We start from the raw sequence: 26,036 nt of genomic DNA on the forward strand, positions 1-26,036 counted from the left end.
CTAGCTTCAGAACAAGCCATTTCCTTCAGAATCTGATCAGAAGACAAAAGGATTAAATGTGCTCTTTTCCATCTGTTCTCCCTCCTCTCTCTTTCATCTGCAATTTGCATTTATCTTTTAAACATTTGCAAGTCAGATGCAAAAATTCCTTTCATGCGAGGGTTTCAGTGTGCCAGCGTGTGTGGGGAGGGCTCTTTTAAGAGCATGTTTTTGCATGTCTGTCTTTATTTGTTTTAACAAGCCATTACAAGAATAATAAAAGGGGAAAGCAATAAGGTATCCATCAGATCTGTATTGGTTTTCTGTCATGCTAATGCTCATGTTTGCATTCCACTTTCCAGCAATAAGAAAGTGTGCATTTTTGCCACAAAGAGCCTCCATAAATAAGAGGTTGGCTATTGGTTTTATAGTCATAGAATCCTAGAGTTGGAAGAGACCTCATGGGGCATCCAGTCCAACCCCCTGCCAAGAAGCAGAAAAAATTGCATTCTGGAGAACAAGCCCTATGAGGAGCAGCTTAAAGAGCTGGGCATGTTTAGCCTGCAGAATAGAAGGCAGAGAGGAGACATGAAGGACATGTATAAATATGTGAGTGGGAGTCATAGGTATTAGGAAAACCTACCCTAAATATAGCAGAGCATTCAAAAACAAACAGGATACAAAAGTTGAGCATCAGCTCATTAGCATGCAGAGCATGAAGTGGTGTGTGATGCGACACAAAGAATTAAGAGCTTAGGCAGGCAAAGATGCAGGGTCCATCTTCAAAATCACAAAAGGTTTATTTTCAATAATAAAGAACTAACTACATTTCTTAATAATCAAGAACAAGTCTGAGCTACTCTAGCACCCATCTCTTCTAAGGTTTCAAACAGAGGGGGAAAACACCAATAATAATAATAATAATAATAATAATAATAATAATAATAATAATAATAACACTTTATTTGTACCCCGCTACCATCTCCCCAAGGGACTCGGTGCGGCTTACATGATGCCGAGCCCGAATACAACAATACAAGCAATAAACAACAATACAAGCAATTAAAATAAAAAAAACATAGACAATAAAATATACAACATTATCAATAAGACAGCACACAATTAAAAATAGTGGGAAGGCCAAATGTAAAATTAAAATTGGAAGTGATGCTGGGACATGAACGAAAAGGTGATACTGGTGTTTGTGGAAGGGCATACGAGCAGACCTAAAGAAATGTAAAGTGCTTTGGAGGACAAAGTGCTAGGGGATCATTATTCCGGGAAGGCATACCGGAACAGCCACATCTTCAAGCTCCTCCTGAAGACTGCCAGAGTTGGGGCCTATCCTGATGTCTTTAGGGAGTGAGTCCCAGAGTTGAGGGGCCACCACTGAAAAGGCCCTCTCTCTCATCCCCACCAATCATGCCTGCGATGCTGGTGGGATCAAGAGCAGGGCCTCTCCGGATGATCGAAGGTATTGTGTGGGTTCGTATGTAGATATGCGGTCACGCAGGTAGGCGTGTCCCAAACCATTCAGGGCTTTGTAGGTAAGAACCTGCACCTTGAATTGGGTATTTTAACCGTGTAATGAAGTGGCACTGTGTTGTTATTGTATATTTTTTGTATGTTAACACATGTTGTGAACCGGTCCGAATCCCTCTTTGAAGGTGAGAGGGTCGGTATATAAAACCTCGAAATAAATAAATAAATAAAAATAATAAATAATAAATTCGGTAAATGAATGGCAGCCAGTGGAGCTCCTTGAACAGGAAGGTGGACCGCTCCCTGTAAGGAGCCCCAGTTAACAACCTGGCTGCCGCCTGTTGGATAATCTGGAATTTCCGGGCCATTTTCAAGGGCAACCCCACGTAGAGTGCATTACAGTAATCCAGTCTAGAGGTGACTAAGGTGTGGACCACTTTGGCCAGATCTGCCTTCCCGAGATACGGTCGCAGTTGGCACACGAGTCTTAATTGTGCAAAGGCCCTCCCGGCCACCACCGACACCTGAGCCTCAAACGTAAGTGAAGAATCCAAGAGGACCCCCAAACTGCGGACCTGTGACTTCAGGAGGAGTGCAACCTCATCCAGCACAGTTGCCACCCTATAGTTTATGCCCAATATGCCCAAATTTGAACACTAGTGGAGTTTGGGGGAAATGGCGAATGGTGAGGCAGGCTTTGTGCCAGGCCAGACCTTGCGCGGAGTCCTCTTCGCCTGCCCCGCATCCTTGCCGGATGGCAAGAGAGCGAGACGAGCGAGGCAGGCTTTGCGCCAGGCCAGGCCTCGCGCGGAGGCCCCCTCGCCTGCCCCGCACCCTCGCCGGATGACAAGAGAGCAAGGCAACACACTGAATTACTGAAAATACTACAGGCACACATACTATCTTAATTGACCATTATTCGCCTGAAGAGAATGCGGCAGCTGATAGCAGCAATGGCTATTCTAAAGTAGGACAATATTAACTAAACATTGTCTAAAGACAACTATTACCATAGTTTCACTTCACATATCTATTGTATATAGAGGAAAAAATACTACCATAAAAATAAATGACATGGAGACTCCTATCTTCCTCACCATACCATCTGCTCAGTGTAAAGACACGGAATTTGCTATAAGCTTATACAATCTCCCGAAAAGTGCCATCATTCACCTGGAGGCAATGAGGCAGCTGATAGAAGCAAAGGTTACTTCAAAGTAGAATATTAACCAACCCCTGATGAGAGCAAGCTGCTTCATTGATCAATCAATATAATTCCCCTAAAAGGCAAGGAGGCAGCTGCTTGCTCCATCCATGTTCAACATCTACACAAATGACCAGCCACTGCCCGAAGGGACAGAGAGTTTCATCTATGCTGATGATCGTGCCATCACCGCTCAAGCAGGGAGTTTTGGGATGGTTGAACAGAAGCTTTCCGAAGCTCTAGGTGCTCTTACTGCCTATTACAAGGAAAACCAGCTGATCCCCAACCCATCTAAAACACAGACATGTGCCTTTCATCTCAAGAACAGAGAAGCATCCCGAGCTCTGAAGATCACCTGGGAAGGAATCCCACTGGAGCATTGCAGCACACCCAAATACCTGGGAGTCACTCTGGACCGTGCTCTTACCTACAAGAAGCACTGCCTGAACATCAAGCAAAAAGTGGGCGCTAGAAACAATATCACACAAAAGCTGACTGGCACAACCTGGGAATCACAACCAGATATAGTGAAGACATCTGCCCTTGCACTGTGCTACTCTGCTGCTGAGTATGCATGCCGTGTGGAACACATCTCACCACACTAAAACAGTGGATGTGGCTCTTAATGAGACATGCCGCATTATCACGGGGTGTCTGCGCCCTACACCACTGGAGAAATTACACTGCTTAGCCAGTATTGCACCACCTGACATCTGCCGGGAAGTAGCAGCCAATAGTGAAAGGACCAAGGCAGAGACATCTCCAGCTCATCCTCTGTTTGGGTATCAGCCAGCATGTCAACGACTTATATCTAGAAATAGTTTTCTAAGATCTACAGAGACACTCGCTGTAACACCTCAGCAAGCGAGAGTCCAGAAGTGGCAGGCTCAAACCCAGAACCTCAACCAATGGCTGATACCAAATGAGAGACTCCCCCCTGGGCACACAGAGGACTGGGCAACTTGGAAGGCACTGAACAGACTGAGCTCTGGCACCACGAGATGCAGAGCCAACCTTCAGAAATGGGGCTACAAAGTGGAATCCTCGACATGTGAGTGTGGAGAAGAGCAAACCACTAACCACCTGCTGCAATGCAACCTGAGCCCAGCCACATGCACAATGGAGGACCTTCTTGCAGCAACACCAGAAGCACTCCAAGTGGCCAGATACTGGTCAAAGGACATTTAATCAACTACCAAACTCACAAATTTTGTATTTTGTATTTTTGTATTTTGTCTGTTTGTTTGCTTTGTTCTGTTACAAATGTAATATAATTGACTGGTTGCTGATGACTCGATAAATAAATAAGCTGCTAGGAGCAATGGATACTTCAAAATAGGATAAGATTAACCAACTACTGGCTATGGAAAGTAATTACAATAAATATAATTTAATATGTATAAGGGTAATACTAACAGGAACATACATTTCACAAAGAGAAATTACTAATGTACTATATTTATACCTTTATATAGTTATTTTGACTGACGAAGGATTTCGAAACGATATAAAATCCTGGGAAGAGCTATCTCACCATCGGCTTTGTGGCGGCTGCCTTCCACTCCAGCAGACACCAGCTGCCACAAAAATATAGTTATGGATCGGGATGCCATTCAATTGCTATGACCATGAGCTGCCTTTCCCCCCTGCCTCCCACGTATCACAAATGTGGCTTGAGCTGATATCGCTTGTGTCCCTTTCCGGCAAGAATTAATCTTCTGTACTACTTGAAAGTTGTCAGTAGTTAATGGACACCGAAGCGTGACCTCAATTAATTTGTAATGAGACACTGCTTCTCTCAGGAATCTGCAAAAAGCAATTTCACATGGATGAACGCTCTTCAAAGGGACGGACCCTGGAAGCGCATTTGACAAGATAGAGCAAAAAAACACTTTTTTTTTTGCTCGGTCTTGATATGAGCTGCTCTTTCAGACCCGGAAATATGGAGAGTGTCACCACTTAAAAAAAAAGGGGGGGGGGGAGAGAAAGATTGAGATTTATATTCATTCATTCATGTCATTGATGTGACACCTTTCTCCCGGCATGGCACTGAGAGCAATCTGCAATTAGATCATTACTTCCCTGTAAATAGGCTGAAAATCAGAAACCAGAATGTTATTATGTTTATGCTTACGTTTGTTTATACCAAACTTTTTCTCTCCCCAGGAGACTCAAAGTAGCTTACATTAAAAGCATTTCAATACAATTTACAGTCTACTAATATACAAACATTGAAACAAAATTAAACATCAATATTATTTTAAAAAATCAGAGTTAAAATCCATGAAAACACATTCAAAGCTAAACGTTGTCGTTAAGCTGTCACCTGGAAGTAAGGAATCAAAACACACTGAACTCAGGCCGCTTCTACAGTTTTCAACTGGATTATATGGCAGTGTAGACTCATATGGCAGTGTAGACGAGAAGGCCCTCTCCCTCGTCTCCACCAATCGCGTCCCCACCAATTATCAAAGCAGATAAACCAAATTATTTGCTTTGAACTGGATTATATGAGTCTACACTGCCATATAATCCAGTTCAAAGCAAATAATTTGGTTTATCTGCTTTGATAATTGGTGGGGACGCGATTGGTGGAGACGAGGGAGAGGGCCTTCTCGGTGGTGGCCCCCCGACTCTGGAACTCACTTCCCAGAGACATCGGACATGCCCCAACTCTGGCAGTCTTTAGGAGGAGCTTTGTGCCATTACACCCAAACGCTTTTATAAAAACAAAACTATGATGTGCTGTTCCTTATGTCTGGGTGAACTGCCGGTGCTTTTCTTGAGAAGATTGAGATTCTCAGTAACTGAGTCTATTACAAGTTCTGAACATCAAAAAGGATATTTATTTCTCAAAGTTGCAAACAGAACAGTCAATTGATAACCAAATAGATATTTCTTCTTTCTCTTCTCCACCAGTTACTGCGTCAGCCTTTCCCCAAGTGGCAAAGGGGTTCAGGGATCCTTCACCCTAATCCAGAGCTGTTGCCTTTAGAAAGAACAAATCTTTCCCTATCTATCTAAGCTCCAGATTATCCTTGGAGATAAGGAAATGCAGCCTCTCTCTCTATAAGACTCTATAAAACTCAATTCTCAAAGCTCAATATCTATTTTTCTTTATACTCTATAACTCTCTTATAATCTATCTAACTATAGCTCAATTAAGCTTATCTAACTATAATATCTCAATTAAGCTTATCTCAATTCTCTATTCTCAATTCTCTATTCTCAATTGTTTTTGCAGCAGTCCTTGTTTGTTTCCTCTCTGTTGTTGTGCTGTTGTAATTTTAGAGTTTTTTAATACTGGTAGATTTTGTTCATTTTCATGGTTTCCTCCTTTCTATTGAAATTGTCCACATGCTTGTGGATTTCAATGGCTTCTCTGTGTAGTCTGACATGATGGTTGTTGGAGTGATCCACCATTTCTGTGTTCTCAAATAATATGTTGTGTCCAGGCTGGTTCATCAGGTGCTCTGCTATGGCTGACTTCTCTGGTTGAAGTAGTCTGCAGTGCCTTTCATGTTCCTTGATTCGTGTTTGTGCGAAACAAACAAGGACATCTAATCACCTCTCAACAAAAGATTGCTCCAGGCACTGCCAGGCAATCAAATGGTAATCAAGGTGGTCAGTCAAGGTGCTAATCAAGGTGGCCAGATACTGGTCAAAGCACATTTAATCAACTACCAAGCGTGCAAACTCTGTGTCTTTTGTATGTTTGTTTATTCTGTCAAAAACTATTTGGTTGCCTGACACGATAACTAAATAAGGTGGTCAGTTGTGGCGCAGTGGGTTAAACCCCTGTGCCGGCAGGACTGAAAACTGACAGGTCGCAGGTTCGAATCTGGGGAGAGGCGGATGAGCTCCCTCTGTCAGCTCCAGCTCCTCATGCGGGGACATGAGAGAAGCCTCCCACAAGGATGATAAAAACATCAAATCAGCCAGGCATCCCCTGGGCAACGTCCTTGCAAACGGCCAATTCTCATACACCAGAAGCGACCTGCAATTTCTCAAGTCGCTCCTGACACGACAAAAAAAAAAAAAGGTGGTCAGTTGAAACATTAACACCTAGCTCCAGCAGACAAGAATCCTTTGTCCCACCCTGGTCATTCCACAGATATATAAACCCTTTTTCCTAGTTCCAACAGACCTCACAACCTCTGAGGACGCTTTCCATAGATGCAGGTGAAACGTCAGGAGAAATGCCTCTAGAACATGGCCATATAGCCCAAAAAAACCTACAACAACCCAGTGATTCCGGCCATGAAAGCCTTCGACAAACTCTATAATGCCTCCAGTTTTAACTCTTCTAGGAAACTTGAGTCTCATGTACTTCACAACCACGTTCTTTTTTTGTAATGCTTGCACAGATAACTTAGCAACCTTTTGTAATGACATCAACATGACAACTGTCATAGGCCCTTGACAGTGTGTGCGCGTGAATGACAAGTCTAAATATGACCTGGGATTTTAAAAAAACAAAACACTTACAATGCAATGACTCGGTTTGAATGAAGCCAAAACAGCTGCCTTGCTCCGTTGTGAGAGCTGAAACCATAACCTTCTTTACAGCTTTGAAAACAAGAAGCCAATTCTATTTGTATCCAAATGGATGTCCAACCAGGGACTGAAGTATTCTAAGGACAGAAGTCAAACGTCAAGTGTCAGCTGCCGATCTCAGAAAAAGAAAGCTGTCGTACGCAGAGCAACAAGTGTTATGGTGTCTGGAGAGTGTCCTGGGCAACAATCCCAGAGAGTGGAACTTGGTCGTTTTTCTTCCCGACAGGTTTTAATATGTAGATTTCTAGCTATTCACAATGAGCTCCTACTCTTTTGGCTCTGGAAGAGAAAGTTTGTGGTGTAATGTAATTCTATTTGTTTCCCAAAGTTTCCACCATGCAATTCATGGAACATCAGGGTCACCAACCAATTTCAAGCTACTTCTGTCCTTTGCCAAATTTCAGACTTAAAACTATCGACATTGGGGGCTGTGCTCTCCATTTCTTTCCTGTAGATCTTCCCATTTTCTCCGAGTTTTGAACAGAACATTCCTAGGTGGAAGAACTGAAATGCCTAGCTACCATTTTTTTTCCTGTAAGGCATTTTAAGAAATGTTAACGCTACTTACCTTGTAAGAGAAGTGTGAAGATTAATAGACTCAGCATGACAAAATTATACCTAATGCACTACTCCAATGAGCAAATATATTCCCTCTTCTGTCTCCTGTGGAGCACTGAGCCTGTACTGCTATATTTATTAATCTGCCGTAATTTGTATAAATTTGCTATAAATATATACATACATATATATACATACACACACACATATATATATATATATGTATACATTTATATATATATTTATATATAAAATATATAAATGCTCTGTGCATAATGAATTCCTTAAAAACAAAACAACCAACGAACGGAATCACACCAAATTTGGCAACAAAACGTCTCACTACATAAGGAGTGACCATCACTCAAAATATAATGAATTTGTCATTTGGGAGTTGTAGTTGCTGGGATTTATAGTTCACCTACAATCAAAGAACATTCTGAACTCCACCAATGATGGAATTGAACCAAACTTGGCACACAGGCCTCCCATGACCAACAGAAAATACTAGCAGTGTTTTGTGCGTATTGACCTTGAGTTTGGGAGTTGTAGTTCACCTACATCCAGAGAGCACTGTGGACTCAAACAATGATGGGTCTGGACCAAACATGGCACAAATATTCCCAAATATGCCCAAATATGAACACAAGAGTTTGGGGGAAATAGACCTTGACATTTGGGAGTTGTAGTTACTGGGAGTTATAGTTCACCTACAATCAAAGAGTGTTCTGAACCCCCCAATGACAGAATTGGGGCAAACTTCCCACACAAAACCCCCATGACCAGCAGAAAACACTAGAAGGGTTTGGTGGGCATTGACCTTGAGTTTGGGAGTTATAGTTCACCTACATCCAGAGAGCACTGTGGACTCAAACAATGATGGATCTGGACCAAACTTGGCACGAATGTTCCATATGCCCAAATATGAACATAGATGGAGTTTGGGGGAAATAGACCTTGACATTTGAGAGTTGTAGTTACTGGGATTTATAGTTCACCTACAATCAAAGACCATTCTGAATGAACCCCATGAACGACAGAATCGGAGCAAACTTCCCACACAGAACCCCCATGACCAACAGAAAATACTTAAGGCCATCCAGTCCAACTCCCTTCACCAGGGCAAGAAAACGTAATCACCCCTCCTGACAGAGAGCCATCGAGCCATAGATATAGATAGATAAATATGATTCACAGACACAGAGATAAAGTATTATAGATTTGAAAGGGACTCCTAAAGATGGACAATTATATGTTGCATGTTCCAGAGAAGGCAAACCAGACAATCTCTATGTCAACACTGTCAAAGAAATATAAATACTGTTTACTCACAAGCATAAAGACATTACATATATTAGAAACCAGCACTTTCTAATTACTTTATTTTCCAGATCACCAGACTGGGCCACAGCAACGCGTGGCAGGGGACCACTAGTGTGTGTGTGTGTGTGTGTGTGTGTGTGTGTGTGTATAGATATAGATATAGATATAGATATAGATATATAGATATAGATATATATATATATTGTATGTGTGTGTATATACATTGTGCCGTTGCGCCTGGGGGCTATAACTCTTAATGAGAGAGGCATGGACGTGGCATCTTTCCCCAGGGGATTGCTTCTTGCTCTCCTATAGGAAACTGGAACTCCCAAAGACCAAAACACAACAGATAACTCGAAATGGTATTTATTGTTCACAATGAGTTATCTTTCTCAGGCATAAGCTTGATGTTTCAACAGGGATAAAGGAAATATACTTCACAATCTCTGAAGTCCAAGGAGTTTGTAGCTGAGAAGCTTTTCCTGTTTCCTCTTTCCTCAATGGCTGTGAATACCAGAGCAAACCACAACCCCACTTCAAATGGCCTATGTTTGAAGACTCAGGATCTTCCTTTGGTGCCAAAAGAACCGGTTTGAAGGCGCTTGAGACTTCCAACATCGTTCAGGTTGGTCTGAACATGAAGCATAAGTCTCAAGGGTAAAAAACCTCAGAACTGGTGCTGAGAGGTAATTTAAGCAGGGGCTTTTAGAGCCAAGTCTCTTACTCACATCCATCCAATAGAAACTCTGATGGCAAAATGAAAAGGGAAGCACGCCCCTCCTCCAGGAAGAGGTAGAGCCAAACAATACTGATTGACAGCTATAAGTAACCAATCAATCCAACTATACATAAGCAGGGTAAAAAGGCAGGATTAAGCATGATACAACAGTTTAAATCATGCAACTAACAGTTCTACACATAGGTAGTTGTTTAGAAATGGAAGACATGAAAGAAATGGTACAAATGGTAGGAACAAATTCTGTGCACAACTCTAATGCCGACACGTAAGGTCTTTATTGTTTTGGAACCACTAAAAAACGACTATGATTTTTTTTAGTACAAATGTGGAAACCAGTTCTTACTAAAAAGCCACATATATTTGCAATAAAAGATGTAGGCTTTCTTTCTTTCGAACAACAGCTAAAAAGGCCCAATGTTTCCCTCTGTTCTTTCTGCTAATTAGCTGTACTGCTGCTAGTACCTGCCTAAATGTCATTTAAGCTGATTACAAAGCTAAATGGTTAATTAAGGGGGCTGTAAGAGTAGGAAGCTATTAATGGAGAATGGCTGTCTTAACACAGCCATAATTAGTCTAGGAAACTGCATCATCCTGACTCAGAAAACTACTTTGTCTAGCACTATCCGTCCCGCCTGGCGTAAGATTTCCAGAGCCTGTACCCATTTCTCCAAACTATTCTATTCTCCAGTATGTCCAACTGGAATTGTTTAAGACTGAATTTAAGGGACTTCCTACAACTGGCGCACAGGGTCTACCATATCATTTGGTCATAATGCAGTGTTTCTCAACCTTCCTAATGCCGTGACCCCTTAATACAGTGCCTCATGTTGTGGTGACTCCCAACCATAAAATTATTTTCGTTGCTATTTCATAACTGTAATGTTACTACTCTTATGAATCATAATGTAAATATCTGATATGCAGGATGTACTTTCATTCACTGGATGAAATTTGGGACAAATACCCAATACACCCAAATTTGAATACTGGTGGGGTTGGGGGGGATTGATTTTGTCATTTGAGAGTTGTAGTTGCAAGGACTTATAGTTCATCTACAATCAAAGAGCATTCTTAACTCCACCAACAATGGAATTGAACCAAACGTGGCACACAGAACTCCCATGACCAACAGAAAATACTGGAAGGGTTTGATGAGCATTGACATTGAGTTTTGGAGTTATAGTTCACCTACATCTAGAGAGCACTATGGACTTCAACAATGATAGCTCTGGACCAAACCTGGCACAAATACTCAATATGCCCAAATGTTCACACTGGTGGAATTTAGGAAAAATAGACCATGACATTTGAGAGCTGTAGTTGCTGAAATTTATAGTTCACCTACAATCAAAGAGCATTCTGAACCCCACCAATGATAGAATTGGACCAAACTTCCCACACAGAACCCCCATGACCAGCAGAAAATACTGTGTTTTCTAATGGTCTTTGGTGACCCCTCTGACACCCCCTCGCGACCCCTCCAGGGGTCCCGACCCCCAGGTTGAGAAACACTGCTATAATGTGTGTTCATGTGACATTGCTGTTGCCTCTGTCTTCGAGGAACCCTATCTGAGGGCTTTCTTAAAGAGTGCTGCTGACATTTGCTTACTGTCATCCCCCGAAACTGCCATATAATCCAGATTATCAAAGCAGATAATTCACATTATCTGCTTTGAACTGGATTATATGAGTCTACATTGCCATATAATTCAGTTCAAAGCAGATAATGTGGATTTCGATACCATCGGCCATGGTATCCTGGGACGGCTCTCCGGGATGGGTCTTGGAGGCACGGCTCTGTCGTGGCTCCGGTCCTTTCTGGAGGGCCGCTCCCAGATGGTGAAGCTGGGTAACACCTGCTCGGACCCCTGGCCTTTGACCTGTGGGGTCCCTTTCAAATCTATACTATATCTGTGTGTGAATTATATCTATCTATCTAATCTATGGCTGGATGGCTCTTTGTCAGGAGGGCTTTGATTACGTTTTCTTGCCCTGGTGGAGGGAGTTGGACTGGATGGCCTTCAGTATGGGGGTTCTGTGTGGGAAGTTTGCCCCAATTCTGTCGTTGGTGGGGTTCAGAATGATCTTTGATTGTAGGTGAACTATAAATCCCAGTAACTACAACTCCCAAATGTCAATGTCCCCCAAACTCCACCTGTGTCCATATTCGTGCCAAGTTTGGTCCAGATCCATCATTGTTTGAGTCCACAGTGCTCTCTGGATGTAGGTGAACTACAACTCCCAAACTCAAGGTCAATTCCCACCAAACCCTTCTAGTGTTTTCTGTTTGTCATGGGAGTCCTGTGTGCCAGGATTGGTTCAATTCAATTGTTGGTGGAGTTCAGAATGCTCTTTGATTGTAGGTGAACTATAAATCCCAGCAACTACAACTCCCAAATGACAAAATCATAATTTTTTGAGTGATGGTCACTCCTTGGGTTAGAAGGTGCTGTGGCCAATCTTACATCCCTCTTTCTCTCCCGCCTTTCTTCCTTCTCTCCCTCTTTCCTTCGTTCCTTCTTTTTTTCCTTCCCTTCTCTCTTTCCTCCCTCCCTCTTTCTTTTCTTTTCCTTCTTTCTCTCCTTTCTTCCTTCTCTCCCTCTTTCCTTCCCTTGCTCTTCGCTTCCATCCCTCCTTCTCTCTTTCCTGCTTTTTTTCCCTCCCTCTCTCTCTCTCTCTCCTTTCTTCTCCCCCGCTTCCCTTCTTTACCTCTTGCCTGGGTGCTGGAAGGAAGGATCCTGGGAGGCAGGCGTGGCGGGAGGGAGGTGCTTTGGAGGCAGGCCTTGCTCACCCAGTGCCACCCTTTTTTTTTCTGCCATGGCTGCGGGACACCTTCTCGCCTGTTTGCCGGTTGGGCATGCCGTTGGTGCCTCTCACGCTGGCTGTGCTCGCACCGTGGGGGTGGGGGGAAGAGAATGGGTTTGAACACATGCGCAGTATTCTCTTTTTAAATTGTTTTTGTTCTTATTGTTTGTTGGGAGGAATTTTTTTGAGTGCAGGACATAGATTGCCCTGAATGCTGTGTTGTGTCCAAATTTGGTGTCAATTCCCCCAGTGGTTTTTGAGTTCTGTTAATATCACAAACGAACATTATATTTTTATTTATATAGATGAGTTCTATGAATGGTAAACATGACACTCTATGTAAGGAAGATGTAAGGAAGCCAGTTAGAGTCGGGTTGAACAAAGAAACAAGTAGTTCCAAGTTTGTTTGGATAACATACAGATTGGTTGTTGCTTTATTAGGTTTCAGTTTTAGCTCCAAATATGCAACAGCTATACTCAAACTGCTAGACCATTTCCCTAACTCGATTTAGAGTCACTCTCCTCCGACTCCCACAATTCACTGTCAAGTGTCTTTCCCCCACTGTCCCCAACCAACGCCCTTCTTTTTACAAATTCTCCTTTGCCCAGAGAAGCTCTTTTCTCCTTCACAGAGTTTTTTCTGCTGGGATTGGCTGCCTCCAGTAATTCAAATGTTGCTTGGGGCCTGTTCAGTGCTTTTTTCCCAGCAATGTCACATCTCCTCCCTTCAGATGTCATTGCTCTATTGAGATTTCCAAAGGTCTCAATGAAAAGTGATAAAATCTAGCTCACTGACATTTACTGAAGGTTATATTTACCATAACCAAAATCATAACAATCTCTTCAGTCTCTTGCTAGGCCATACAATTGTTATAGTAAGCCTTACTAGCACATTAACAACAGTTCTGTTCATAAATAAAATATATTTTACTTACCTTCACAACATCTAGCACAGTGTTTCTTTTAAAAATAGTCTTTATTGAAATTTTTCATTAAAATACAAGTTATATAAAATCAAGATAGAAAAGAGACCAAAAAGAGGAAGGAATTAGTAAAGAAATAAATAAAAATAGTTGTTGGGGTTCAGCCTGTGTGTGAACCTGAACCTGAACCTGAACCTGATTCTCTGATTGTATTCCCTGATGCCAATGTAGATGTCAATGTGAATTCTGAGGCCAATTTAGATGATGATGGTTTGAGTAGTGAAAATGCTACAGCCTTGGAAAGTGAAAGTCAAAATTCTCATGAGAACATGCATTCCGAGCCGAGCGGAGAAGTTTCACTCCATTTTCCTCCCAGCCTTAGTTCTCCAGAGAATCTGACACCTGGTCTGCCTAATGAAGATAGGCGGGGGCAGATTTGACAGAGCCGGGGAGAAGCACAAAGTTTATGTAGGTCAGCCAGATTGAGAGAAATGCAAACAAAAACTTCAGGCGTGTCTCGCAATAGATTTCTCAGCCTTAAGTATGCCTGGCCTGAATGCAGCTTCAGACCAGGCATCGTTCCAGATTCATGTGCAAGCTTTTGCAGGTCTCCTGATTCAAGTGGCCTTGTTCCTTGGAGATTTTCCAGTTGTTCCAAGTACGGCTAGTGGATTGCTAACAGATTCCAGGATTCAGCAGTTTTGCTGTGGGTTTTATGATCATGTTTATGGACATTTCTTGTTGCTGATTTTTACTGTGACTTTTACCTTTGCATTTTTCCTCTATTTTGTAGTCATCTTTCATCAATAAAAAAGGATTGTTTTCCTGAAGTCAAATGTGGTAGATGGTTGTCTGAGGGTCTAGTTTCCTGCTCTGGGTTGCAACAATAGTAAAAGTAGAAAGGGAAAAGAAAGAAAAAAAAATGTGAGAATTTTGACTCTTTGGTATTTTCTAGAGGTCTTCTTCATAACCATCTTGTTCTCCATCTTCCCTTCTTTTCTTTCTCTTGCTTTTCTTTTCCTCCGCTATTTGCGTTTCATTCTTTGTTTTCGATTTCAGATCAGGATCACTTTCTTCTTTTGTCTCAGGTATTCAGTAACTTCTTTCCAATCTGTTTCTATCCTCGTTTCTTTGTTCTTTAACATAAGGAAGGTGAGCCTGTCCATATTCCTAATTTCTAAAAATTTTGTTAGCCATTTGTCTTCTTCTGGTATTTCTTCTTGTTTCCATCTTCTTGCGAAGCACATTCCTGCAGCTGTCAGTATCAAAAATAGAATTTATCTGTATTTCTTTCTAATTTTATATCATACATGCCTAATAGAAATAGTTCTGGTTTCCAGGGTATTTGTATTTTTAGCATTTTTTGAATCTCTTTTTGTATTCTCTTCCAATATCCCTTTGCTCTATCACATGTCCACCACATGTGGTAGTAAGAGCCTTCTTTTGCTCTACATTTCCAAAAAATTGTGCTCGTGTTGTTATAGATTTTTCCCAACTTTTTCGTTGTCATGTACCATCTTTGTGATATTTTCACCCAATTTTCTTTCAGATCCAATGCATATGTAAACTTTATTCTCCTTTTCCAAATTTCCTCCCATTCTTCTTTTCTAATATTTCTTCCTATATTTTCGTTCCATCTTTTCATATAATTCTTTTCTTTCTTTGATTCCATTCTAGTAATTTTTATATATCTTTGTTATCAATTTATTTTCTGACTCCATAATTTTATCCCAAAAGTTTTTTCTTGTGCAAATCCTAATTTTTTATCTGTCTTGTATTTCTCTTTAATCTGCCAGTATTGAAACCAAGATATTTTCTGATCTATAGCGTTTAATTCTTGTTGTGATTTTAATGTTAGTTCTCCCTCCTCCTTTTTCAGTATGTCTTTATAAATTGGCCAATCGTTCCATCCCGTACATCTTCTATGTCCCGCTTCTAACGGCGAGATCCAAAGTGGTGTTTTGCTGTATAGTTTCTTTTTGTATCTCTCCCATATTTTTAAAATCGCTGCTCTAGTAAAATGATTTCCATTTTTTCTTTTTCTTTTCCCTTGTACCACATATAAAGGTGCCACCCCCCTCTCAAATCTATTAAAACAATTAACATATCCATTCAAACATACAATAATAAACATAACATAATAATTTGAATATAAACACAATAAAAAGCTTAGAAGTAATTCAAATACAAATACAATAAAAAGCTTAAAAGTAAACATACAATAATTCAAATATAAATACAAAAAGAGCTTAAAAGTAAACATTCAATCCCAACCAAAGTGGGCTGATGGAATAAGTGGTTAGAAGCAACAGGAGAGGCAGGGGAACCCCGAAAAAGAGCACCCGCACAGGTGTTCCAATGTCCAAATGATGGGCAGCGTGGCCATGGACCCCCCCCCCCCAGGTGTTACGGCAGCCGGGCAATTTGTGGCACGGCCATTAAAGTAGCAGCGCGGCGAGTGGCCATGTTCTCTCCATGTTGGGTCAGCTGGCTGGAATGAGGGTCTCCTCGTGGGTAATCCCAAGGCTGAACAGGCAGCAAAGCTGGATGGCAACACTCAGGCCCCAGGGTCCCTCTTGCAGCAGAGCCCAACAAATCTCTGCCACCCAAAGGCCTGGTCCCACAATCGTGTTTTCAACTTGTTCTTGAAGGAAAGGAGGAATGTAGTTGACCTAATTTCGCTGGGGAGTGAGTTCCACAGGTGGGGGGCCACCACCAAGAAGGCCCTGTCCCTCATCCCCGCCAAGTATGTTTGTGGCAAGAGGCGAGGTTGAGAGCAGGGCCTCCCCAGAAGATAGAATCATAGAATCATAGAATCAAAGAGTTGGAAGAGACCTCATGGGCCATCCAGTCCAACCCCCTGCCAAGAAGCAGGAATATTGCATTCAAATCACCCCTGACAGATGGCCATCCAGCCTCTGTTTAAAAGCTTCCAAAGAAGGAGCCTCCACCACACTCCAGAGCAGAGAGTTCCACTGCTGAACGGCTCTCACACTCAGGAAGTTCTTCCTCATGTTCAGATGGAATCTCATTTCTTGTAGTTTGAAGCCATTGTTCCGCATCCTAATCTCCAGGGAAGCAGAAAACAAGCTTGCTCCCTCCTTCCTGTGGCTTCCTCTCACATATTTATACATGGCTATCATGTCTTCTCTCAGCCTTCTCTTCTTCAGGCTAAACATGCCCAGCTCCTTAAGCTGCTCCTCATAGGGCTTGTTCTCCAGACCCTTGATCCTCTGGACACATTCCAGCTTGTCAATGTCTCTCTTAAACTCAGAGGTGGGACGTAGAGGGAGATACGTTTGGACGGGTAAGGAAGAAACATTGTCCCTCCCCAAACTATAGGAATGCTCCATATGTGTGTGAACTGTGGCCTACTAGAGTGCCATGCCTTCTTTCATGATTCTCCATTACTTTTCCTCTGCTCCTTACCAGCGCTCTGTAAGTTCACTGAGCAAGATCCTTCCTCACTAGGCTATGCTGAGCCCACTCCAGCCTCCCTTCCTCTGCAACAGGTTTGCTCATTGTAGCTACATGACTATCACAATTCAGAGCCTGAATTTGCTCTTAGTGTCGCACTACTCTCATGTCTAAGCTTATATTCCTCTTCTATATAAATAAAAATGTAATGTTAGTTTGTGCTATTCACAGAACTCAGAAACCACTGGGGCAATTGACACCAAATTTGGACACAAGACACCTAACAACCCAATGCATGTTCTCCACTCAAAGAAACGAGGAAAACCAAAAGCAGAAAAGACTTCTAAACTGTATGTCCACAAAGGAGAAACTGCATGTCTACAGAGACCCATGGCCACGTCCCCCCTCCTCGCGGGAAACAGCCGGCCGTTAAAGCCAGGTGCACGTGCACGGCCACACACACACACACACACACACAAGCAAGTGGAGTGGAGGAGGTGGAGGAAGTCTCCTGCTCCTTTCCCTGTTGGAAGAGGAAAGGGCGGATGAGTGCCAGCAACAGCAACGGAGCAAGGAAGAAGGGGAGGGGGAGGAGGCGAGGAAGGTCCACGGTGCTTGAAGGACCTTCCTTCTCTCCCTCCCTTCCCTTCCTTCCTTTCTTTCCTTTTCTTCTTTCCTTCTCCTTCCTTTACTTCTTTCCCTCCTTCCCTTCCTTCCTGTCCCTCCTTCCTTCTTCCTTTCCTTCTTTTCCTCCCTCCCTCCCTCCCTCCCTCCCTCCCTCTTCTTCTTCTTTCCCTTTCATCATTTCCTTCTCTCCCTCCTTTCTTCACCCCCTCCTTTCTTTCCCTACTTCCTTCCTTCTCCTCCCTCCCTCCTTGTACCTCCTTCTTTCTTTTCCTTCCTTCCCTTCTTTCCCTCCCTCCCTTCCCTTTTCCTTCTTTCATGTCCCTCCTTCCTTCCTTCCTTCCTTCCTCCTTTCCTTCTTTCTATGTAAAATATAAATACAATATTAAATGGAAGGGACAGTCAAGAAATAACGAGAGGAGGAGGGAAAGAGGAAGGCAGGAGAGAAGCAGGGAAGGAAAGAAAGAAAGATAGAGAAGCAAGGAAGGAGAGAAGGAAATTAAAAAAGTGAAAGGAAAAAGAGAGGGAAGGAAGGAGAGAAGGAACAAAAGATAGGGACGGAAGGATGTAACCAAAGAGCAAAGAAAAGGAGGAAAGAAACAGGTAGAGATGGAAGAAAGAAGAGAGATAGGGAAAGAAAAAGAGGAAAGGAAAGAAAGAGGGAAGGTAGGAGAGAAAGAGGGAGGGAAGGTTGGCCACCGCAACACGTGGCGGGTACAGCTAATTATCTATAAATCTATGGATGCAAGTGTGCGGTTTGTTATGAGTGCTCCAAAAAAGAATGTGTCTCTGCCACTTCTAAAAGCACCTAAAAGCATTTCCATTCTAAATGTTATAAAAGGATCCTTCTAATGTATTCCAAGACCTGTTTAAAACTTGTTTTAAAATAACTTCTCTCTGACAGACAAAAGCAAGAGTAAGGGGATAATTGGAAGAAGAACTAGGTCAAGCTGGCACTTGTTCCAGCAAAACGCTGCATTGCGAGAATGCCCAGTTGCAGTCTGCAGCGATCGCTCTCCCTGCATTCAGCCTTACCATGATAATAATGCCAGAGTGTCCTGGCAGGACACAACATTAATGGCAGTTGTATCTTGTACTGTCTTCCGTCCAGATTTTATTTGAAGAAGATCAGTTTTTAAAAATGATAAGAAAGGCAAGCAAATAAAGTGAGCCATGGAACAAAAAAGAAAATGAGATTTTCTTCAGGGAAGAAAGGAGATAGTGAACGGCATCCTTTTGTAAGAAACAGGATTAGATATTGAAAGGCATGTCTTAAGAATCAGCCAAAAAAGAAGGGTCGTCCCTATATGCAGTTGTTTTTATACTGTTTTATATTGTTTTATACTGTTTTATATTGTTATTATTATATTGCCGTTAAATTGTGTATCTGTTTTTGATGTGGGCACCATGGGGTGCCAATTTGTTAGCCATCCTGAGTCCCTCTGCGGAGGTTGAGATAGGACAGGATATAAAAGCCCGAAATAAATAAATAAATAAATATGTATTGTCGAAGGTTTTCATGGCTGGAATCACTCCGTTCTTGTGGGTTTTTTCGGGCTATATGGCCATGTTCTAGAGGCATTTCTTCTGACGTTTCGCCTGCATCTATGGCAAGCATCCTCAGAGGTGAGGTCTGACCTCACCTCTGAGGATGCTTGCCATAGATGCAGGCGAAACGTCAGGAGAAATGCCTCTAGAACATGGCCATATAGCCTGAAAAAACCCACAAGAACTGAATAATAAATATGCTTGCAGATGGTCAGAGCAGATCCATTGATAACCCAGGCTCAGCATACAGAAAACCCCAATCCTATTCATGTCAGGCAGGAAGGCCCCATTCAAGCCCTCCCAACAGATGGTCATCCAATTCCAACTCCATTCTGCCAGGCAGGAAGACACCATTCATTCTACAAATATAGCAACCCAAGTATATAGGATCAAATATAATAATAATAATAATAATAATAATAATAATAATAATAATAATAATAAATCCAAAATAATAAATATATCAACTATAATAGGCTTTAAGTCAATGATATGACATAAAAATCTATCTCAAAGAACTACAAAAAATTGAACTGGCCCAACGAATCCATACAGCTATGTAATAATTGGCAATTATATATCTATAAATTTATATAACCCTTTCTAAATATTTTTGATAACATGTTAATAATAAAATACTTATTTAATTTTAAAATATTTAATTATTTTCATTTAAAAATATTTAACTTTTGAATACTTCATTTAGATGTTTTAAGTTTAAAATATGTGTTTAATTTAAACATATTTGAATATTTTCATTAGAAAATATTTAATTCTTTAGTTCTAAAATATTTCATTTACATATTTTGCTTTTAAAAATTATTATTTACATTATATTATTTTATTTTAATATTTCAAATTTAAAATATAAAATTGTTTAACAGTAAAGGAAGACGCCATCAAAGCCTTCCCGACAGATGGTCAACCAGTTGGAAGGGAGTCCCAGAGGCCATCCAATCCAACCCCCTTTGTCTGTCTGTATATCTATCTACCTACTACCTACCAACCTATCTATGTTCTATCCATCTACCTTCTGTTCCATCAATCAATGTCCCTTCCATCTGTCCCTTCTGTCTATTGCTTCAACTGGAATTCCTCTCTTATCTAAGGGCCACAGTAATGCATGGCAGGGTACAGCTAGTATATAATAAAAGTGAATGTATGTATGTATGTATGCGGAGGGTGGAAGGGAGGAAGGGAGGAAGGACAGAAGTGAATGTGGCAGCTTTCTGATTGGCTGCTACTTTCACAGACCACTGTGACCAACACAGGTGACGCAACTGGACCAAACTTGGCACACATAACCCCCATGAACCCCTTTACGTCCTGGTACAGTTTGGGGGAGATAGACCACGTATTATGGGATTTGTAGTACTTTCAAACAGTTTGGTTCCCAGGGACCACTGTGGCCCCCAACAAAGACCGATGAAGACCAAACTTGGCACACCGAGCCCCCATGACCCACTCTACATCCTACTGTGGTTTGGAGGATCATAGAATAATAGAATCATAGAATCAAAGAGTTGGAAGAGACCTCATGGGCCATCCAGTCCAACCCCCTGCCAAGAAGCAGGAATGTTGCATTCAAATCACCCCTGACAGATGGCCATCCAGCCTCTGCTTAAAAGCTTCCAAAGAAGGAGCCTCCACCACACTCCGGGGCAGAGAGTTCCACTGCTGAACGGCTCTCACAGTCAGGAAGTTCTTCCTAATGTTCAGATGGAATCTCCTCTCTTGTAGTTTGAAGCGACTTGAAGTATCTCCACTCGCTTTCCGAGACCGCTGTGACCCTCATCAAATGACTGAACAAGACCAAACTTGGCACACATAACCTCGATGACCCCTTTTACATCCTGGTGAGGTTTGGGGGAGGGCGCACAATGCATGATGGGATTTGTAGTACTTTAAAACCCTTCAGTTCCCACAGACCACTGCGGCCCCCAACAATGACCAATTAAAGACCAAACTTGGCACACAGAGCCCACATGACCCACTCTCCATCCTGCTGCAGTTTGGAGGAGGATGGACCACAGATGATGGGACTCGCAGTACCGTCACTAACTCTTCCTGAGACCACTCCAAGCCATATAAATAACTGATACAGACCAATCTTGATACACAATTCCTTTCTCAAAAAACCCGGGTCCCCAAGCTAGTAGATAATAATAATAATAATAATAATAATAATAATAATAATAATAATATCATCATCATTATCATCCTCCCTCAGGAAATACTGCACCTATACCAGATTCTGTATTGGTCTATGTGCCCATAGAACCAAAGATAGTAAACTGCTACTTTATGACTATCAATAAGGAAGAACTTGAAGGAAAACCAGTTTCTCTAAAATGCGACTGTTCTCGGAAATCAAAAGGCATGGATTAAAGTACTCAAAGAATGTAAGTGTTAATGTCCCATTTCCTGATTCTGTAACATGTGAACTAATATTAGACACCCTTAACTCTGGTCTTAAGCCCACAAGCTTCTTAACGATTGAATACAAAAAAGGTCATGGTAATATCATCTCTCGCCACACTGTTCTATTAATGCCTGCTGCAGACTATGCAAACAACAACCACCAGGAAAATCAGGCTGTAGTTACACAATCTCTAAACTTCCGTCTCTTATCAGCCTTCATATCCTGCCAACATTTGGCTGCAGTAAATGGGAAAGGTGTTGACTTTGGCAAGTACTAAGCTTGGGCACTGCCTTTACTGAGCTTTCACAAGACAAAAAGCAGGTTAACCAGTCACCTTTATAAGAATCATTACATGTTGAAGATGTAGCTGAACACCGGAACACATTGCTCTGATTTCCCAGCGTTCGTCCAAAATATAACACAGGAATAAACATTTAGTTGTGTGCTGGTGTTGACTTTCCCACCAGTATAAAAAGTGGGAACTATGTATACATTAATCTGGTGTCCCTGAGCAGACATCATCAATTCAGCTGCAAGGAAATAGAAAATGGGTGTATACTGTATTGTTGAAGGCTTTCATGGCCAGAATCACTGGGTTGTTGTAGGTTTTTTCGGCCTATATGGCCATGTTCTAGAGGCATTTCTCCTGACGTTTTGCCTGCATCTATGGCAAGCATCCTCAGAGGTTGTGAGGTCTGTTGGGACTAGGAAAAAAGGGTTTATGTATCTGTGGAATGACCAGGGTGGGACAAAGGACTCTTGTCTGCTGGAGCTAGGTGTGAATGTTTCAACTGCCCACCTTGATTAGCATTTGATGGCCTGGCAGTGCCTGGGGCAATCTTTTGTTGAGAGGTGATTAGATGTCCTTGTTTGTTTCCTCTCTGTTGTTTTGCTGTTGTAATTTTAGAGTTTTTTAATACTGGTAGCACGATTTTGTTCATTTTCATGATTTCCTCCTTTTTGTTGAAATTGTCCACATGCTTGTGGATTTCAGTGGCTTCTCTGTGTAGTCTGACATGGTGGTTGTTGGAGTGGTCCAGCACTTTTGTGTTCTCAAATAATATGCTGTGTCCAGGTAGGTTCATTATTAATATTATTAACTTTATTTATACCCCGCAAAATCTCCCGAAGGACTCAATGCGGCTTACAATAAAAAATAAAATAAAACTCATAAGCAAATAATAAACCTCAAGCAAACAATAAAACAGTAAAACGATGACACCATGACGCAATTTAAAACCAAAGGCCGGGCCAAATGTAATAGACAAAATTTAAAAGTGCTGAACTTGACAGGTAATATGTAGAGGTATTTGGAGGTAGGTGCAATGTGCAGATAATCCTGAATCTCTAACAAAGTGCATTTGGGACTTGATGCCGGGAGTTTCCTATTCTGGAAAGCCACACTGGAACAGCCAGGTCTTCAGGCTCTTCCTGAAGACTGCCAATGTTGGAGCTTGTCTGATGTCCCTGGGAAGAGAGTTCCAGAGTCAGGGGGCCACCACAGAGAAGGCCCTGTCCTTTGTCCCCACCAAACGCGCCTGCAACACAGGTGGGATCGTGAGCAGGGCCTCTCCAGATGATCGAAGGGAGCGTGCGGGTTCATAAACGAAGATGCGGTCACGAGGTAGGCAGGTCCCAAACCGTTTAGGGCTTTGTAGGTGAGCACCTGCACCTTGAATTGGGCCCGGAAAATGAAGGGCAGCCAATGGAGCTCCTTGAACAGGAGAGTTGACCTCTCTCTGTAAGGAGCACCAGTTAACATCCTGGCTGCCACCCGCTGGACTAGCTGAAATTTCTGAGCCGTTTTCAAGGGCAGCCCCACGTAGAGCGCATTACAGTAGTCCAATCTAGAGGTGACTAAGGCATGGACCACCCCGGCCAGATCAGCCTTTACGAGGTAAGGTCGCAGTTGGCGCACGAGTCTCAGTTGTGCAAAAGCCCTTCCGGACACCGCCGATGCCTGAGCCTCAAGCGTAAGTGATGAATCCAAGAGGACTCCCAAATTGCGGACCTGTGGCTTCAGGAGGAGTGTAACCCCGTCCAGCACAGGTTGCCACCCTATGCCCCGATCCAGTTTTTGATCGACCAGGAGGACCTCTGTCTTGTCAGGATTAATCTTCAGCTTGTTCCTCCTCATCCAGACAGCCACAGTGGCCAGGCACTCGTCCAGCACTCGAGGGGCTTGCTTGGAATTAGGTGGAAAGGAGTTGTAGAGATGTGTGTCATCTGCGTAGAGATGGCACCTAACTCCAAAACTCCGGATGACCTCTCCCAGTGGTTTCATGTAGTTGTTTAAAAGCATGGGAGATAAAATAGATCCTTGCGGGACCCCACAGGTCAAAGGTCAGGGGTCCGAGCAGGGATCCCCTACAGGCATCCCCTAGCTTCACCATCTGGGATCGGCCCTCCAGGAAGGACCGGAGCCAGGACAAAACTGTGCCCCCGAGACCCATCCCAGAGAGTCGTCCCAGAAGGATACCTTGATCGATGGTATCGAAAGCCGCTGAGATGTCCAAGAGGACCAACAGGGCCACACTCCCCCTGTCCAGCTTTCTACGGAGGTCATCCACCAAGGCGACCAAAGCCATCTCGGTGCTGTGGCCAGGTCTGAAACCAGACTGTGACTGGTCCAGGTAATTGATGTCATCTAGAAAACCCTGGAGCTGGGAGGTGACCACCCACTCCAGCACCTTGCCCAGAAACGGGAGGTTGGAGATTGGTCTATAGTTGTTCAGCACCGTGGAGTGCTCTGCTATGGCTGACTTCTCTGGTTGAAGTAGTCTGCAGTGCCTTTCATATTCCTTGATTCGTGTTTGGGCAATGCTGTGTTTGGTCCTCCCTATGTAGACTTGTCCACAGCTGCATGGTATACAGTAGACTCCTGCAGAAGTGAAAGGATCCCTCTTGTCCTTTGCTGAATGTAGCATCTGTTGAATTTTCTTGGTGGGTCTGTAGATAGAGTGGGTGTATAGTGGTATTTGATCATTCTTTTCTTGATCCTCTATAACAGATGTCTGCAATCATTAAAAAGCTAAAATCTAGCCCGGATTCTGCAGCCAGCTTGGTCATGGAAACCCACTGGGTGGCCTTGGCTGAGTCCCAGGCTCCCCAGGAAACCCCATGATAGGGTCACCATATGTTGGGGACAGCTTGAAGGCACTCAATAACAACAACGAAGTGCATCTGCCTTTGTGTGACCTTACAAATTACCAGATCTTCATTTGATCACATCAAGTATTATGAAAGATCTGTCAAATACAATGCTTCCTCTTTTCCACTCCTGTATAATTTGGTCGTACCAACGAATATCCCACATTAATTAAATCAGTTTATGTCAGGACTGTTCCAAGGATACACAGCAAGGGCATTTCTCTTGATAGTTCCAGTCCACGGCCAACTGCCAGCAGAACCAGTACCTAATATAAACATAGGCCTAATATAAACAGCAAATCAAAGACAGTGCCAGCGAATCACAACTCCCAAAGATAATTCGACTCCTTTCGTTTTGGAGGAGCAGCCGAACAACATCGCTTGTCACATCAGGCTGTCTTATAGATTAACAGCATAATTTGCAGAGTAATCAAGCTGTCAGCTAAAGAGCAGGTCTATTTGATTTGCAGCCAAGGTTCTTTCAAATACGCTCTGATGACTGTGGAGAGCTCAGGTGTTGATGGCAGTGGAAAATTAAAAGACCCATCATGATCAGATTTTTTAAAAGAAAGCTTTTAATCAATAACAGAGGACATTCTCAGCTGGGAGCTGGGATCCTGGCAGAGATAAACCCCTGGAGAGAGAAGCCTGTCGGAAATGCGGTTCTGCTTGTGAGAACTTTGGAACGCCCTCCCAAAAGATCTCAGACAGGCCCCCACTCTAGCCGTTTTCAAAAGGAATTTAAAAACTTGGCTGTTCCGTTGTGCCTTCCCAAACTAGGAATCCCCATCCCAAGTCCTGGAAGCACCTTAGTACAACAAATGTTGCTGCACATCACACTTTAATCCTACGTTCCTCCTGCCATATCAGCACTTTTAACCCTGTACCCCTTTGCGCCGGCCGAACCAGTTTTAATAGTGTCTTGATGTATGTCATTTGCTGTTTATTTTGCTTAATTGTTTTGATTTGCTTTGTTTACTGTTGTGATATGTTCTCTTTGTATTGTGTTTGTGGCTTCGGCCTGTGTAAGCCGCATCGAGTCCTTCGGGAGATGCTAGCGGGGTACAAATAAAGTTAATAATAATAATAATAATAATAACTTGCAAAAACTACAACCAGGCAAAAAACTCCAAAACAAATAGCAGTTGGATTTATGAACAGCGTTGCAGAGTGCCAGGTCTCAGGAGTTTCCTCTGAAGCTAACTTCCATGCACTTCAGGAGAAAATGTGAAACCTTCACACTGAGACCGGAGAATCTAGAAGGCAGGCTCTCTTCTGAATGGCATCAGGAGAGATTGTGGCCAT

The sequence above is a fragment of the Anolis sagrei genome, chromosome 1, assembly GCF_037176765.1.
Source record: "Anolis sagrei isolate rAnoSag1 chromosome 1, rAnoSag1.mat, whole genome shotgun sequence".
Classification (NCBI taxonomy): Eukaryota; Metazoa; Chordata; class Lepidosauria; order Squamata; family Dactyloidae; genus Anolis; species Anolis sagrei.